The following is a 7,647-nucleotide window of genomic DNA, read 5'->3' as shown; positions in this document are numbered from 1 at the left end:
ATTATTTTTAGAACTTTTGAATATCTTTTAAACTAACTCGAAGTTTTTCTAAAACTTCATAATATTCCAAAATAAAAAAATTCATTTTAAAAATGTTCATATCCTTTTTCGAAACTTTTAGAAATCATTTAAAAATTTTGAAAATCTTTTTGAATTTCCTTTTAGAATTCATGTTTCAAAATAAAAAGTAATATATAAGATAGATTTTTTCCAGAAAGACGAATTTTCAACGAAATAGTTACATTTGCAGCTGAAAAGATTATTTTTCAACTAAAATGACAAACCTGCATACAAAAATTGTTTAACAAAAAAGATCGAGTTTTAACCAAGTTGTTGAATTTTCAACCAGACAATTTAATTTTGTACCAAATACATTAATTTGCAACGAGGAATATTAATTTTCTACGATCAAAGAGACATTAAAAAAAAGGTGCATTTTCAACTGAAAAAGATGCAATAGTAATAGATGTTCGTTTTGTCGACCAAGGTAGAAGTTAATAAAATGTGTGGAAGTTTTTGGTCAGTAGTCAGACAAAATTTCACACTTTTGTTGAACAAGATGCATTTTTAAACAAAAATGGAATAGCTAAATGTCCAGCTTAAAAAGGAATTGAAAAAAAATTATTGTCTCCAAAATAGTTAGATCTTAAACAACAACAAACAATGGATTTTTAGAAAACTTCATTTGGATTTCACAAAAAAAAAATCGAATTTTTTACAAAATATCTGAATCATCAACAAAAGAAATTAATTTGCAGCCAAACAATTGAATTTCTATCCGGAAAAGTAAAATTGCTATATCAAGAGAATAATTTTAAAAAATCTTTTAGACTCACCATAATTATTCCAAAATACATATTTTTCAAAATTTCAAAAAATCTTCTAAATCTTTCAGAACTTAGATTTTGTTGGATATATTTTCAATTTTTTAATTATATTTGAATTTTTTAAACCCTTCTATATAAACCTTCTAAATATTTTGAAGTTTTTTCACCATATTTAAACCATTTCGCACAAATTTCTAAGCCTTTTGAATATCTTATAAAACTATGATATTTTTCCCAAAACATTTAACAAATTATGCATGATTATCTAAGAAAATTATCCTAAAATCATATATAAATTGACTCGAATTTTTCATAAAATTTTGAAAAATCTTCTACACTCATCTTCGAAACTTTAGGAAATCATCTAAAATATATGAAATCTTTTTCAATTTGCTCTTAAAATTCATTTTTCAAACTAAAACATCATTTGAAATGTCCCCAGGAATATCAAATTATTTTTTTTTAGTTCTCTTGAATCTTTCAAGATTTTCAAAAGCTTCTTTTAACAATTTTTTAAAAATATACATTTCTTTTTATGTTGTTCCTTTTAACCTTCTCCAGAGTAAAATAAAAATTGTTCCCAGAAATTTTATTGTCAGCATCAGTCTTTTTTGTATACCAGTGCCAACAGTGCATACGTTTAGTAAATTCTAATATTTTAAATTTTAGTCCATAATGCAATTTTTCTCATCTCGTTAAAAGTGTGGAAAAGTTTACAAATTATAATTTATCAGCAAAATGTTACAAATAAAATTATTTCCTATTATCCAAATATCATTTACAATTAAAGTTTTCTTCTTTATCAAACATGTTTAGAAAGATTTAGAAATAAATAATAACATAAAATGAAAATACTTATATAGCATAGTCATATATCACAACCTATCAGCTTGTTGACAACAATGTATGCGAGATCTCGTGGTTATATTGTTTAAAGAAACAAACATTCAAATTTCAGGTTAATTCCAGGTTTTTTTATTTTTATTTAAATCCCCAGATATTTTTTGGTTTTTTCGGTTTTCAGACACCATAAGATAGGATCTAAAATAACTTTACATTTGTAAAAGAAAATATAATTTAAATACTTTAAATCGGAAAAAATTAAAAGATAAATTAGTAAAACTTGAAATATTAAAAGCACTTTGAGTTGTTGAATAGCTTCATTAATCGCAGAAGAAAAGCAAAGGTTGATGTTAATGGCATTATTGGCTAACTTTAGAATTTCAAATAAAAAATGGGGAAATAGATAACAGATTTGTTATCGTGGCGCTTTTACCAAGCTTCTCTTATAACTTCTTCAGATAAATTAAAAATATTGAGCAGGGATTTTTTTAATAAGCGGGATTAAAATTATTTTTTAAAATATCCCATTGTTCTTAAAAATTAGCTATTATAAAACAAAATTCGACTTTAACGAACCGTAACAAAATATCCCCTCCCCATTACTTTAGGTAATTATTTGTTTCCAGAAATAATACGATCTCAGTCTTGAAACTAATGGAGATTTTTTGTATCTAAGCTAATACATGCTTTACAGGATGAAAACAACATTTTCAATATTCCCTTATTTTTGCTTGACCATTTTGCTATTTCCCTGACCATTAACATTTAAACACAGTACCCTCCCACTTATCGCAAAAGTCTGGGATTGGGAATCACGTTCTGTGAGTTCCCCCATCACATTAAAAATGTTTTCCCCTTGCGCTTTATCCTCATATCTGATTGGTTGAGAAAATCGAATTTATTCAAAGAAAAGTTAATTTAAAAATTTGACAGTTGAGTTACAACGTAGCAGAGAAAATTAAGAGGTTATTGTGCTAATTTTACATAATAATCCTAAAAAACATTCTGGTTTGTTACAAGTTTTATGCAGAAGAATAATAAAAATTTGAGAACTTTGGATTGACGTGTAATTGTTTCTATATAAATTAAATTGTATAGAACTTGCAATTGTCTAGAATTGATAGCCATTGATAAATTGAAACTAACTGATTAAATAGGTTACATTGAATGTCAACAATTTTTGAAAAGTCGGTAGTGGGATCAAAGCAAGTAGGGGAAGTCGTGATTGGTGGCAGTGCGATAAGTGGAAGTGTACTGTACCAGCATTTGGATCTTGTAATATTTTCAACATGGGATCTTTTATCAACACTACGCAACAATGTTCCAGATACAAATTTAAAATTTTCAAAATCATTTATTTAATTAAAACTGACCTTGCTACCATAAAGGATTAAAAAAAAAAGAATACTTGAATCTTCAAAAAAGTAATTAAATTTTCAACAAAAAAGTGTAATTGATATTTAAACCTGAAAAGATGAAATTTCATTAACAAAAAGGAATTTTAAAAGCAAACAGACGAATTTTTAATAACTGAACATTTTTCAAACATGAAAGGAAAAAATGATCCCCTAAATTGTTGAAGCTTCAAGCCAAAAAACGAATTTTCTCTACAAAAATTGAATTTTCAACTAAAAGGTGTTAATTTTGAGCAAAAACTATTATTTTCAACAAAATAGTTACATTCTCAATCATAGAGAAAAACCTTCATATGAAATTTTTTTAAAGAATTAGTTAAGCTCTTATCCACGCAGTTAAATTTTCAATAAAAAATATCAATAATAAAATAGTTCAACTTTCAACCAAAGATATGGATTTTTAAATAAAAATATGAATCTTGAACAAAAAATGATTTTTCAAAAAAGATATTTAACTAAAATTGTCAAACAAAGCTTTTGAATCATCAAGCAAAGGAGATTGATTTTTCGTCAAACAGTTGCATTTTTATCTCGATTTGTATCCAGAAATATGAAATTTCTACTAAAAAAATTTCAGTTTGACTTTTCAACATCAAAATATGAGTTTTAAGAAAAAAGTAAATGTTCTACGAAATAGTTTAATTTGCAAGTAAAGAGGATAACTTTTCATAAGAATCGTTGAATTTTCAAACAAAAAATATTCTTTGACTTTTCAAAACCGAAATACAAATTTCGTGCTATATTTTTAGTAAAAAATTAAATTTTTAACAAAAGAATCAGATTTGCCAACAAAATTGGTAACATTTTCTAACAAATAAATTAACTTTTAATTAAAATCATGCATGAACAATAAAAAAATATTTAAAAAAATAGAATTTTTAACCCAAAACATAAATTTTCTACAAGAGAATTTTCAACATTTCAAGATTTTCAATAAAGAGATGACTTCCAACCGAAAGATTGAATGTCTTTAAAAATAAATTCGTTTAAAAAATGAAATAGTTAAACTTATAGTTAATAAATTTAATTTTCAATGCGAAAAATCTAATTTCCAATCAAAGAAATACAATTTCAACGAAAAAGGTTAATATCCCACCAAAAAAGATTAATTTTTAAAGAAATACATGAATTTTTAATCAAATATTTTACTTTTTAGTAGAATTTTGAACCTAGTGGTTCAATTTTAAGACAAAAAGGTTAATTTTTTATCAAAGAATATAAAATTTAAAAAAATCGATGAATTTTTATCTAAACAGGATTATCTTAAATAAACAATAAAATGGGGTAATTTTCAGTTAGAGGGATATGTGTTCAAGGAAATAAAATAGATTTGTTAATGTAATACATTAATTTTTTAACCAGACACATGAATTTTGAACCAAAAAGATTAATTGTCTATAAAAAAGAATTTCGACCATAAAATTAGTTAAATTTTTAGTTAAAAAAATTGATTTTCACTTTTTAAAAAGTAATTTTCAACCAAATATATAATTCTTCGACCACAAAAATAAGTTTTTCTTTATCAAAAAAAATAAATATTTGAAACAAAATAGATAAATTTCCAATTAAAAAAGATAAATTTACAGCAATAAATAGAATGGCTTAATTTTCAGTCAGAGAAATGAATTTCAAAGCAAATAAAATAAATTTTTAGCGAAATAGTGACATTTTTATTGAACAAATGAAATTTCTACTAATAATATTAACTGCCTATAAAACAAATTTAGTTTAATTTTTAGTTAAAGAACTTAATTTTCAATAAAAAAACTTCTTTCCATCCAAAACAATAAATTTTCTAACAAAAATGAATAATTTTTAACAAAAGACATGAATTTTCAACCAAATATTTTAATATTTAATGAAATTTAGACCCCTAATAGTTGAATTTTCAACGAAAAAAGTGAATTAATCACCACAAAAGACAAAGTTTCAACGAAATACAGAAATATTCAAACAAGTAGTAGAATTTTCAACTGAAGAAGATTGATGTTCAAACAAACATGATATAATTAAGTTTTTAGGTGAAAATTAATTTTAAACGAGATAATAAATTTAAAGCTGAAGCCATGAATTTCGCACCAACAAGAATTAATTTCTAACCAAAAAGATTTGTTTTTAACAAAATACATGAATTTTTAACCAAGTAGTTGAATTTTCAACTTAAGAAAAACAAATGTGAAAAAATATAGTAGTTAAACTTTCAGTTAACAAAATAATTTTTTTTCAGTTAGCAAAATTGTTAAATTTTAAAGAAGATTTTTCAACTAAAATTATCATTTTGCAGTCAAACTATGCAAAATACTAAAAGGCGTGTAACAAAATTTTGCATAGAAAAATATTCAATATTTTGTGATAAATCACTTTTTTATAGGATTCGTTGTTCTGGTTTTTAATCGAAACATAATTAAATTAAAAATTTAATTTGCGGACTATATAGCTCGTGTTGTTTTTCTGGCAGAGGCGTAAAAGGTTAGAAGGGTTTGGTGTGCTCGGCGATTTTCTTCTTTCGAAAAAAATGGAGCAAAGCGTTTGCATTAAATTTTGTGTGAAAAATGGAATCCAGTGCTCTAAAATTCTTGAAATGTTGACAGCTCGTCAACAACAGATGAAAATGTTCAAGCAGTGGAAGAAATGGTGTTGAAAAATCGCCAAATTACCATCAGAGAAGTTGCTGAAGATGTTGGCATATCGGTTAGCTTATGCCATGCTATCTTTTCGGATGTTTTGGGCACGAGACGTGTGTCAGCGAAATTTGTTCCAAAACTCCTTAGTTTTGATCAAAAGATCCATCGCATGACCATCGCTCAGGGGATGTTGAATGAAGTCAATAATGATCCTCAGCCTCCATATTCACGGGATTTGGCCCCCAGTGACTTTTTTCTTTTCCCAAAACTGAAGAGACCCATGAAAGGACATCGATTTTCAACGATTGAGGAGATAAAAACTGCATCGCTGAAAGAACTCAAGGCTATACCGCAAAATGATTATCAGAAGTGCTTCGATGATTGGAAAAAGCATTGGCACAAGTGTATTATATCTGAGGGGGATTACTTTGCAGGGGACAACACAAATATTGAGGAATAAATTAATATTTTTTGAGAAAACCATAAAGTCACCTTATTTTTTGAACACACCTCGTATATCGGAATTGTCACATTATGATAGCGTAAAATCGTTATATCGTACATTGCAAGATTTTAATTATATTATTATTTTATTATATTATATATACGAGAGTTCTAGTAGTGTCCAAACGATGTTAGTACATTATAATATCCTATAACTTTTTATAAAAAGCTCCGGAACCTGCTTGTACGTTATCATATTGCCCTTTATTTCAAAGCAGAGGTTTTGCGATATCATTGTGCGATATCTTTTTCTCCGTGTACGAAAAAAAAAATGAATGGACCAAAGTTGTTCGCCCAAAAAGGATCGTACAAAATAAGATTAAAATTCAAAAAATGAAATTGTTGGGAAAAACGACATAGGTAAAAAAATAAATATAAAGATAAAAGGTTTCCAACCAAAAATAATCTACACATTTTTTATAACCTCTTGTTATCAAAATATATTGAAAATAAAAAAAAATCACATTGTTTGCGAAAAAATATATTTTGCAGTCAAATTTGTATTAAAGTATCTCAATAAATTCAATAAAATGAAAAGTATTCTTAGCGCTACTTACCTTGCCGCTCTTCCCCCACCACTAACCAATTTTTCAGTTTATTCCGCGAGAGAATAAGTGCTCACCATGTTTTGGAACCAAATGTGAGATAACTACTTCCACAATAAGTATTCTGAAAATCGGAAAAATTCGAATCAAGTACCACGCATCAGGGTCTTGTAAGGTTCTTGTAAGGGAATTCTTTAAACCCTATTTATTATTCATTAAATATGTATTTAGCAGTCAAGTTTGTCTGGAGTGATGGGAATTGATTAACCAAGTAGGAAAATATCGATAGTGTTCAAGTTTTTCATTGTACAGGTCAGACATAGTAAGTCCATAGTTGCACGGCGTGGTTCTCATAATATGAGATACCTGTGGCTTTTATAACACTGGGACTGCGCGGGGGAAATTGCTTACAAAAGTGTTTGTGACTACTGCAAAAACTAAATATATCTAAATAGCAGTAAATTTATACTTCGGAAACATAGAATGAAGTTCTTCATTAAAAATAATACTTTATTTTGCAATTTATTAGCTTTTTCCTGGGTTATCTCATATTATGAGAATAGTTTGACGAGTTTGGAAATAGCACTTTTTAACATATTTTGTATTTTCAGCATAAAAAAAATTTGTGATAAAATTTTTTATTTGAGCTTCTTCTGACAAACTGAATTTCCTTTAAAATGACCTATATTATTTTTAATTTCAGTACATAGAATTCCGGCAATCACGCCAACGGAGTTGGTATCTCATATTTGGGTACTCTCCTCTACTCTTGTTATTGAAAAATTTTTCATTCTCGAATTTTAATTTGTTTACGGAAATAAAAAAAAAGGAAGGTGAATGTGCGTTTTACCTGTCTTGTATGCACAGACACAAAACAAATTGCATGTCT

This window comes from Belonocnema kinseyi, chromosome 6 (genome assembly GCF_010883055.1).
Source record: "Belonocnema kinseyi isolate 2016_QV_RU_SX_M_011 chromosome 6, B_treatae_v1, whole genome shotgun sequence".
NCBI classification, from domain to species: Eukaryota; Metazoa; Arthropoda; class Insecta; order Hymenoptera; family Cynipidae; genus Belonocnema; species Belonocnema kinseyi.
Note: the sequence above shows the minus strand (reverse complement) of the source record.